Source organism: Rutidosis leptorrhynchoides, chromosome 3, assembly GCF_046630445.1.
Source record: "Rutidosis leptorrhynchoides isolate AG116_Rl617_1_P2 chromosome 3, CSIRO_AGI_Rlap_v1, whole genome shotgun sequence".
NCBI classification, from domain to species: Eukaryota; Viridiplantae; Streptophyta; class Magnoliopsida; order Asterales; family Asteraceae; genus Rutidosis; species Rutidosis leptorrhynchoides.
The window spans coordinates 373,487,651-373,499,423 of NC_092335.1; positions in this window are offsets into that span (position 1 = coordinate 373,487,651).

Consider the following 11,773-nt stretch of genomic DNA (forward strand, 5'->3'; position numbering starts at 1 on the left):
GAACCATTAGCTCTGATACCAACTATAACACCCCACCAAATTACCATCTGACGGCGTGTTAATCCAGGTCCCACAGTTAACAGTTACGCCCTCTATATGAGACGTTTAAAGCAATCGCATTTAATTTTATTAAAAATTAACTTTCAAAAGCACAAGTCAATAACCCCAAAGTAGAAACACTGTTGTGATCGTAACCACAAGCCAACAGTATTTAAACAGTATAAAAGTTTTAAATGCAAAAGTAAATAATGTTCTTTAAAATCAAATGCTGACTCCACGGCCAGTCATGCAGCAAACACATCGGAAGCATACCTCTTAAGGACCTGAGAATAACAACACGCAAAAACATGTCAACAAATAATGTTGGTGAATCTACAGGTTTAAAAGTATAACAGTAACTGAAAAGCATTTATCAGAAAAATAGTTTAATTTCCTTGACCACGAGATTTTACAAGTACAACACAAAGTCGTAAAACGTTTGCATAATATGAGCACCTGAATACTAGCAATGACCTGAGTATAGAAGCCACTATACCCTCCTTTACCTCCTAAAATGTTATACACTTGTTCAAATGTATTTAATGTTCAAAGTAAATGCACCACAGTTTTTATAGTGGGTGAGGTTGTCAACCTAACGGATCTGTTCATCTAAATTGTGCTTACACCGATGGTATTAAAAGTATTCAAGCTAGAGGCTTTTTGAACAAACTCAATATGCATATATAGTACTCATGTCAATACAAAAGCATTTGAAAATGTAAGTATAACAGCGTGTATTCTCTGAAATGTCCCGTTCTTATTGATTAAAAACGTTCCATATTAATTGATTTCGTTGCGAGGTTTTGACCTCTATATGAGACGTTTTTCAAAGACTGCATTCATTTTTAAAACAAACCATAACCTTTATTTTATAAATGAAGGTTTAAAAAGCTTTACGTAGATTATCAAATAATGATAATCTAAAATATCCTATTTACACACGACCATTACATAATGGTTTACAATACAAATATGTTACATCGAAATTAGTTTCTTGAATGCAGTTTTTACACAATATCATACAAACATGGACTCCAAATCTTGTCCTTATTTTAGTATGCAACAGCGGAAGCTCTTAATATTCACCTGAGAATAAACATGCTTTAAACGTCAACAAAAATGTTGGTGAGTTATAGGTTTAACCTATATATATTAAATCGTAACAATAGACCACAAGATTTCATATTTTAATACACATCCCATACATAGAGATAAAAATCATTCATATGGTGAACACCTGGTAACCGACATTAACAAGATGCATATATAAGAATATCCCCATCATTCTGGGACACCCTTCGGATATGATATAAATTTCGAAGTACTAAAGCATCCGATACTTTGGATGGGGTTTGTTAGGCCCAATAGATCTATCTTTAGGATTCGCGTCAATTAGGGTGTCTGTTCCCTAATTCTTAGATTACCAGACTTAATAAAAAGGGGCATATTCGATTTCGATAATTCACCCATAGAATGTAGTTTCACGTACTTGTGTCTATTTTGTAAATCATTTATAAAACCTGCATGTATTCTCATCCCAAAAATATTAGATTTTAAAAGTGGGACTATAACTCACTTTCACAGATTTTTACTTCGTCGAGAAGTAAGACTTGGCCACTGTTGATTCACGAACCTATAACAATATATACATATATATTAAAGTATGTTCAAAATATATTTACAACACTTTTAATATATTTTGATGTTTTAAGTTTATTAAGTCAGCTGTCCTCGTTAGTAACCTACAACTAGTTGTCCACAGTTAGATGTACAGAAATAAATCGATAAATATTATCTTGAATCAATCCACGACCCAGTGTATATGTATCTCAGTATTGATTAGTCATACATGACATAATCAAGAGTGGAATCCCATGCTAGTTCCTATTGGTATATACCTATAGTAAGTACGTTTTGAAGCTGTGTATAATACGGGTAAGAATACGACTAGAATTCTTGATGAAAGAAAAGAATGGGAAAGTAACTGTAACCATTTTCGTTAAGTATGAGTGTTTTGATATAAGTCTTGAAGTCTTCCAAAAGTATTTTAATACATCTAAATACAGTACATGTATATACATTTTAACTGAGTCGTTAAGTCATCGTTAGTCGTTACATGTAAGTGTTGTTTTGAAACTTTTAAGTTAACGATCTCAATTAATGTTGTTAACCCATTGTTTATTATATCTAATGAGATGTTAAATTATTATATTATCATGATATTATGATATATTAATATATCTTAATATGATATATATATATATATACATTTAAATGTCGTTACAACGATAATCGTTACATATATGTCTCGTTTCGAAATCCTTAAGTTAGTAGTCTTGTTTATATGTATATAACTCATTGTTAATATACTATGGAGATACTTACTTATCATAATCTCATGTTAACCATATGTATATCCATATATATATCGTCATGTCATTTTTACAAGTTTTAACGTTCGTGAATCGCCGGTCAACTTGGGTGGTCAAATGTCTATATGAAACATATTTCAATTAATCAAGTCTTAACAAGTTTGATTGCTTAACATGTTGGAAACATTTAATCATGTAAATATCAATCTCAATTAATATATATAAACATGGAAAAGTTCGGGTCACTACAGTACCTACCCGTTAAATAAATTTCGTCCCGAAATTTTAAGCTGTTGAAGGTGTTGACGAATCTTCTGGAAATAGATGCGGGTATTTCTTCTTCATCTGATCTTCACGCTCCCAGGTGAACTCGGGTCCTCTACGAGCATTCCATCGAACCTTAACAATTGGTATCTTGTTTTGCTTAAGTCTTTTAACCTCACGATCCATTATTTTGACGGGTTCTTCGATGAATTGGAGTTTTTCGTTGATTTAGATTTCATCTAACGGAATAGTGAGATCTTCTTTAGCAAAACATTTCTTCAAATTCGAGACGTGGAAAGTGTTATGTACAGCCGCGAGTTGTTGAGGTAACTCAAGTCGGTAAGCTACTGGTCCGACATGATCAATAATCTTGAATGGTCCAATATACCTTGGATTTAATTTCCCTCGTTTACCAAATCGAACAACGCCTTTCCAAGGTGCAACTTTAAGCATGACCATCTCTCCAATTTCAAATTCTATATCTTTTCTTTTAATGTCAGCGTAGCTCTTTTGGCGAATTTGGGCGGTTTTCAACCGTTGTTGAATTTGGATGATCTTCTCGGTAGTTTCTTGTATAATCTCCGGACCCGTAATCTGTCTATCCCCCACTTCACTCCAACAAATCGGAGACCTGCACTTTCTACCATAAAGTGCTTCAAATGGCGCCATCTCAATGCTTGAATGGTAGCTGTTGTTGTAGGAAAATTCTGCTAACGGTAGATGTTGATCCCAACTGTTTCCGAAATTAATAACACATGCTCGTAGCATGTCTTCAAGCGTTTGTATCGTCCTTTCGCTCTGCCCATCAGTTTGTGGATGATAGGCAGTACTCATGTCTAGACGAGTTCCTAATGCTTGCTGTAATGTCTGCCAGAATCTTGAAATAAATTTGCCATCCCTATCAGAGATAATAGAGATTGGTATTCCATGTCTGGAGACGACTTCCTTCAAATACAGTCGTGCTAACTTCTCCATCTTGTCATCTTCTCTTATTGGCAGGAAGTGTGCTGATTTGGTGAGACGATCAACTATTACCCAATTAGTATCAAAACCACTTGCAGTCCTTGGCAATTTAGTGATGAAATCCATGGTAATGTTTTCCCATTTCCATTCCAGGATTTCGGGTTGTTGAAGTAGACCTGATGGTTTCTGATGCTCAGCTTTGACCTTAGAACACGTCAAACATTCTCCTACGTATTTAGCAACATCAGCTTTCATACCCGGCCACCAAAAATGTTTCTTGAGATCCTTGTACATCTTCCCCGTTCCAGGATGTATTGAGTATCTGGTTTTATGAGCTTCTCTAAGTACCATTTCTCTCATATCTCCAAATTTTGGTACCCAAATCCTTTCAGCCCTATACCGGGTTCCGTCTTTCCAAATATTAAGATGCTTCTCCGATCCTTTGGGTATTTCATCCTTTAAATTTCCCTCTTTTAAAACTCCTTGTTGTGCCTCCTTTATTTGAGTAGTAATGTTATTATGAATCATTATATTCATAGATTTTACTCGAATGGGTTCTCTGTCCTTCCTGCTCAAGGCATCGGCTACCACATTTGCCTTCCCCGGGTGGTAACGAATCTCAAAGTCGTAATCATTCAATAATTCAATCCACCTACGCTGCCTCATATTCAGTTGTTTCTGATTAAATATGTGTTGAAGACTTTTGTGGTCAGTATATATAATACTTTTGACCCCATATAAGTAGTGCCTCCAAGTCTTTAATGCAAAAACAACCGCGCCTAATTCCAAATCATGCTTCGTGTAATTTTATTCATGAATCTTCAATTGTCTAGACGCATAAGCAATCACCTTCGTTCGTTGCATTAATACACAACCGAGACCTTGCTTTGATGCGTCACAATAAATCACAAAATCATCATTCCCTTCAGGCAATGACAATATAGGTGCCGTAGTTAGCTTTTTCTTCAATAACTGAAACGCTTTTTCTTGTTCATCATTCCATTAAAATTTCTTCCCTTTATGCGTTAATGCAGTCAAGGGTCTTCCTGTGCCTCTACTTCATTAATATTGAAAACTCTTCCGCGGCCTTGTCCATTCATGTTCTCCTGATTCGGGCAATTTCTAATAATGTGGCCCGGTTTTCCACATTTATAACAAACTACATTGGCATAACTTGCTCCGACACTACTTGCTCCGCCATTACTCGTTCCGACACCATTTGTTCCTTTCGTTCTATTAACCCCTGGTCCGTAGACCTCACACTTCGCCGCGCTATGATCGTTTCTTTTACACTTGTTGTAAAATTTGGTGCAGAACCCCGAGTGATACTTTTCACACCTTTGGCATAGCTGCTTCTGATTGTTGTTGTTGTTGCAGTTATTATTGTTGTTGGGATGATTGTTGTAGTTGCTGTTGTTGTTGTTGTTGTTGGGCCGTTTGTTGTAGTTGCGATTGATGTTGCGATTGTTGGGATAATTGTTGCGATTATTGTTGTAATTGCTGCTGTTGTTGTATTGGTGATTCTTATCACCGTTTTCCTCCCACTTTCTTTTGACTTGCTTCACATTGGCCTCTTCAGCAGTCTGTTCTTTAATTCTTTCTTCAATCTGGTTCACTAGTTTGTGAGCCATTCTACATGCCTGTTGTATGGAGGCGGGCTCGTGTGAACTTATATCTTCTTGGATTCTTTCCGGTAATCCTTTCACAAACGTGTCGATCTTCTCTTCCTCATCTTCGAATGCTCCCGGACACAATAGGCACAATTCTGTGAATCGTCTTTCGTACGTGGTAATATCAAATCCTTGGGTTCGTAACCCTCTAAGTTCTGTCTTGAGCTTATTGACCTCGGTTCTGGGACGGTACTTCTCGTTCATCAAGTGCTTGAATGCTGACCACGGTAGTGCGTACGCATCGTCTTGTCCCACTTGCTCTAGATAGGTATTCCACCATGTTAACGCAGAACCTGTGAAGGTATGCATAGCGTACTTCACTTTGTCCTCTTCAGTACACTTACTTATGGCAAACACCGATTCGACCTTCTCGGTCCACCATTTCAATCCGATCGGTCCTTCGGTTCCATCAAATTCCAAAGGTTTGCAGGCAGTGAATTCTTTGTAGGTGCATCCTACACGATTTCCTATACTGCTAGATCGAAGGTTATTGTTGGTATGTAGCGCAGCCTGTACTGCGACTATGTTTGAAGCTAGAAAAGTACAGAATTCCTCTTCATTCATATTCACGGTGTGTCGAGTAGTCGGTGCCATTTCCTTCAAAATAGTCAAATGGAACAAGTTAATCATACAGAATATTAAGAGTAGTTAATAGTATTTCATAGCATAATATGAACTCATTTATAAAAGCTTTTTCTTCATATTAGCGTTTTATAAGTTTAAATTCGGGTAGTACCTACCCGTTAAGTTCATACTTAGTAGCTAATATACAATTCAACTACTACAATTCTATATGAAAAACTGATTATAATAATATTTCGCGTTCAAACTTTTACACAATATTTTACAAACTTACAATACCGCTTATTTTACATATAGCATGAAATATAGCACACAATAAATTTGATACAAGATGGTTGTGAAGATAATTCTAGCTAGTACACAAGTCGTTCAGGAAAGGCAATAAAGACACGTAATTCATACGTCCAGAAACAAGTCATGCATTCTGGTTTTACTAGGATTACTTCCCATCCTTGGTCTTGTGGAACATAACCGTTATGGCCGTTGATAAGACAGCGTGTTGTAATGTCGTCAAAGGGACGAGGGTTACGTAATGTCCAACAGTCCCGTAACAATCTAAAAACCTCATTTCTTACCCCAATTACCGACTCCGTCACTTGTGGGAACGTTTTGTTTAATAGTTGTAGCCCGATGTTCTTGTTCTCACTTTGGTGAGAAGCGAACATTACTAATCCATAAGCATAACATGCTTCTTTATGTTGCATGTTAGCCGCTTTTTCTAAATCACGATGTCCAATATTCGGATATATTGAGTCAAAATAATTTCTTAACCCATTGCGTAAAATAGCATTTGGATTCCCCGCAATATATGCGTCAAAGTAAACACATCGTAACTTATGGATTTCCCAATGTGATATCCCCCATCTTTCGAACGAAAGCCTTTTATAAACCAAGACATTCTTGGAACGTTCTTCGAATGTCTTACAAACTGATCTCGCCTTAAATAGTTGTGCCGAAGAATTCTGACCGACTCTAGACAAGATTTCATCAATCATGTCTCCGGGTAGGTCTCTTAAAATATTGGGTTGTCTATCCATTTTGTGTTTTTATACTGTAAAATAGACAAGAGTTAGATTCATAAAAAAAAATACTTATTAATACAAGCAATTTTTACATATATCATAAAGCATAAGCACACTATATTACTTATATTACACCACACGAATACAACTATCTTATTCCGACTCGCTTGTTTCTTCTTCTTCGGTTTTGGTTCGTTTTGCCAAGTTTCTAGGGATATATGATGTTCCCCTAATACGAGCCGTCGTTTTCCACATTGGTTTAGAAAAACCTGGTGGTTTAGAGGTTCCCGGGTCATTGTTACAACTTAAGGACTTCGGGGGTTGACGATACATATAAAGTTCATCGGGGTTGGAATTAGATTTCTCTATTTTTATGCCCTTTCCCTTATTATTTTCTTTTGCCTTTTTAAATTCAGTTGGGGTAATTTCTATAACATCATCGGAATTCTCGTCAGAATCCGATTCATTGGAGAATTGGTAATCCTCCCAATATTTTGCTTCCTTAGCGGAAACACCATTGACCATAATTAACCTTGGTCGATTGGTTGAGGATTTTCTTTTACTTAACCGTTTTATTATTTCCCCCACCGGTTCTATTTCTTCATCCGGTTCCGATTCTTCTTCCGGTTCCGATTCTTCTTCTGGTTCCGACTCTTCTTCTGGTTCCTCTTCGGGAACTTGTGAATCAGTCCACGAATCATTCCAATTTACATTTGACTCTTCATTATTATTAGGTAAGTCAATGGGACTTGTTCTAGAGGTAGACATCTATCACATAATATCAAACGCGTTACGAGATTAATATATCACATAATATTCACATGTTAAAAATATATAGTTTCCATCAAAATTTGTTAAGCAATCATTTTTCAAGTAAACACGGTCGAAGTCCAGACTCACTAATGCATCCAAACAAACTCGATAAGACACACTAATGCAAAATTCTGGTTCTCTAAGACCAACGCTCGGATACCAACTGAAATGTCCCGTTCTTATTGATTAAAAACGTTACATATTAATTGATTTCGTTGCGAGGTTTTGACCTCTATATGAGACGTTTTTCAAAGACTGCATTCATTTTTAAAACAAACCATAACCTTTATTTTATAAATGAAGGTTTAAAAAGCTTTACGTAGATTATCAAATAATGATAATCTAAAATATCCTGTTTACACACGACCATTACATAATGGTTTACAATACAAATATGTTACATCGAAATCAGTTTCTTGAATGCAGTTTTTACACAATATCATACAAACATGGACTCCAAATCTTGTCCTTATTTTAGTATGCAACAGCGGAAGCTCTTAATATTCACCTGAGAATAAACATGCTTTAAACGTCAACAAAAATGTTGGTGAGTTATAGGTTTAACCTATATATATCAAATCGTAACAATAGACCACAAGATTTCATATTTCAATACACATCCCATACATAGAGATAAAAATCATTCATATTGTGAACACCTGGTAACCGACATTAACAAGATGCGTATATAAGAATATCCCCATCATTCCGGGACACCCTTCGGATATGATATAAATTTCGAAGTACTAAAGCATCCGGTACTTTGGATGGGGTTTGTTAGGCCCAATAGATCTATCTTTAGGATTCGCGTCAATTAGGGTGCCTGTTCCCTAATTCTTAGATTACCAGACTTAATAAAAAGGGGCATATTCGATTTCGATAATTCAATCATAGAATGTAGTTTCACGTACTTGTGTCTATTTTGTAAATCATTTATAAAACCTGCATGTATTCTCATCCCAAAAATATTAGATTTTAAAAGTGGGACTATAACTCACTTTCACAGATTTTTACTTCGTCGAGAAGTAAGACTTGGCCACTGTTGATTCACGAACCTATAACAATATATACATATATATTAAAGTATGTTCAAAATATATTTACAACACTTTTAATATATTTTGATGTTTTAAGTTTATTAAGTCAGCTGTCCTCGTTAGTAACCTACAACTAGTTGTCCACAGTTAGATGTACAGAAATAAATCGATAAATATTATCTTGAATCAATCCACGACCCAGTGTATACGTATCTCAGTATTGATCACAACTCAAACTATATATATTTTGGAATCAACCTCAACCCTGTATAGCTAACTCCAACATTCACATATAGAGTGTCTATGGTTGTCCCGAAATATATATAGATGTGTCGACATGATAGGTCGAAACATTGTATACGTGTCTATGGTATCTCAATATTACATAATATACAATACAAGTTGATTAAGTTATGGTTGGAATAGATTTGTTACCAATTTTCACGTAGCTAAAATGATAAAAATTATCCAATCTTGTTTTACCCATAACTTCTTCATTTTAAATCCGTTTTGAGTGAATCAAATTGCTATGGTTTCATATTGAACTCTATTTTATGAATCTAATCAGAAAAAGAATAGGTTTATAGTCGGAAAAATAAGTTACAAGTCGTTTTTGTAAAGGTAGTCATTTCAGTCGAAAGAACGACGTCCAGATGACCATTTTAGAAAACATACTTCCACTTTGAGTTTAACCATAATTTTTGGATATAGTTTCATGTTCATAATAAAAATCATTTTCTCAGAATAACAACTTTTAAATCAAAGTTTATCATAGTTTTTAATTAACTAACCCAAAACAGCCCGCGGTGTTACTACGACGGCGTAAATCCGGTTTTACGGTGTTTTTCGTGTTTCCAGGTTTTAAATCATTAAGTTAGCATATAATATAGATATAGAACATGTGTTTAGTTGATTTTAAAAGTCAAGTTAGAAGGATTAACTTTTGTTTGCGAACAAGTTTAGAATTAACTAAACTATGTTCTAGTGATTACAAGTTTAAACCTTCGAATAAGATAGTTTTATATATATGAATCGAATGATGTTATGAACATCATTACTACCTCAAGTTTAGTAGGTAAACCTACTGGAAGTGACAAGAAATGATCTAGCTTCAAAGGATCTTGGATGGCTTGAAAGTTCTTGAAGTAGGATCATGACACAAAAACAAGTTCAAGTAAGATTTTTACTCGAATTAAGATAGTTTATAGTTATAGAAATTGAATCAAAGTTTGAATATGAATATTACCTTGAATAAGAAAGATAACCTACTGTATATAACAAAGGTTTCTTGATCTTAGATGATTACTTGGAATGGATTAGAAAGCTTGGAAGTAAATTAGTAAACTTGAAGGGATTTTTGAAGTGTTCTTGAAGTGTTCTTCCTATGATGATTATAGCCTGATTCTTGAAGTGATATTTGATGAAGATGATGATTAACTACTGGAAAAATACGTTCATAATAGTGTGTGTGTGTGTGTGTGTGTGTGTGTGTTGAGAGAGAATTAGAAAGAGAATTGGAAGTGAAATGTAGTGAATGATGAGTGGTAATTGGTGAGTGGTGAGTGGGGTTAAAAGGAGTTCTAGTTAGTTGACTAGCTCATGGTAGAAGTTAAAATTGATTAGTCATACATGACATAATCAAGAGTGGAATCACATGCTAGTTCCTATTGGTATATACCCATAGTAAGTACGTTTTGAAGCTGTGTATAATACGGGTAAGAATACGACTAGAATTCTTGATGAAAGAAAAGAATGGGAAAGTAACTGTAACCATTTTCGTTAAGTATGAGTGTTTTGATATAAGTCTTGAAGTCTTCCAAAAGTATTTTAATACATCTAAATACACTACATGTATATACATTTTAACTGAGTCGTTAAGTCATCGTTAGTCGTTACATGTAAGTGTTGTTTTGAAACCTTTAAGTTAACGATCTCAATTAAAGTTGTTAACCCATTTTTTATTATATCTAATGAGATGTTAAATTATTATATTATCATGATATTATGATATATTAATATATCTTAATATGATATATATACATTTAAATGTCGTTACAACGATAATCGTTACATATATGTCTCGTTTCGAAATCCTTAAGTTAGTAGTCTTGTTTATATGTATATAACTCATTGTTAATATACTTATGGAGATACTTACTTATCATAATCTCAGGTTAACCATATGTATATCCATATATATATCGTCATGTCGTTTTTACAAGTTTTAACGTTCGTGAATCGCCGGTCAACTTGGGTGGTCAAATGTCTATATGAAACATATTTCAATTAATCAAGTCTTAACAAGTTTGATTGCTTAACATGTTGGAAACATTTAATCATGTAAATATCAATCTCAATTAATATATATAAACATGGAAAAGTTCGGGTCACTACATTCTCATCCCTGAAAACATGTAAAAAGCGGGACTGTTGTAAAAACCCGTCCTTATCCGTCTGGACGAAATCTTCGACATTTGGTTCCATTGCGATGATCGACTCCAAGTAATGTCCTTAAAATGAGCAAATGCACAGCGGAAGACTCAATTCGTACCTGAGAATAAACATGCTTTAAAGTGTCAACCAAAAGGTTGGTGAGATCATAGGTTTATCGTAAACAATTATTTCCATCATTTTAATAGACCACAAGGTTTCATATTGATAAACATAATACACTCGTAAGTGTATGAAAAGCATTCTAAGCAATGGGCACCCGGTAACTAGCCTTAACAAGAGTGTGTACCCCTGAGTTATAATAATATGTGCACCGAATCAAGTGCGTTCCGTTAACCTCGAAGTACTAAACACCCGTTCTTCTAGTTTAGTAGTGACTAGAACAACATCTGGGTGGGGGTGTAAAACCCGATAGATCTATCTTTAGGATTCGCGCCTACCAGTTCATAAACCAATAGTTAAAGTTACCAAGCTAGGGGATTTTTGATTCAAACCCATGTAGAATTAGTTTTAGTACTTGTGCCTATTTCGTAAAACATTTATAAAACATCGCATGTATT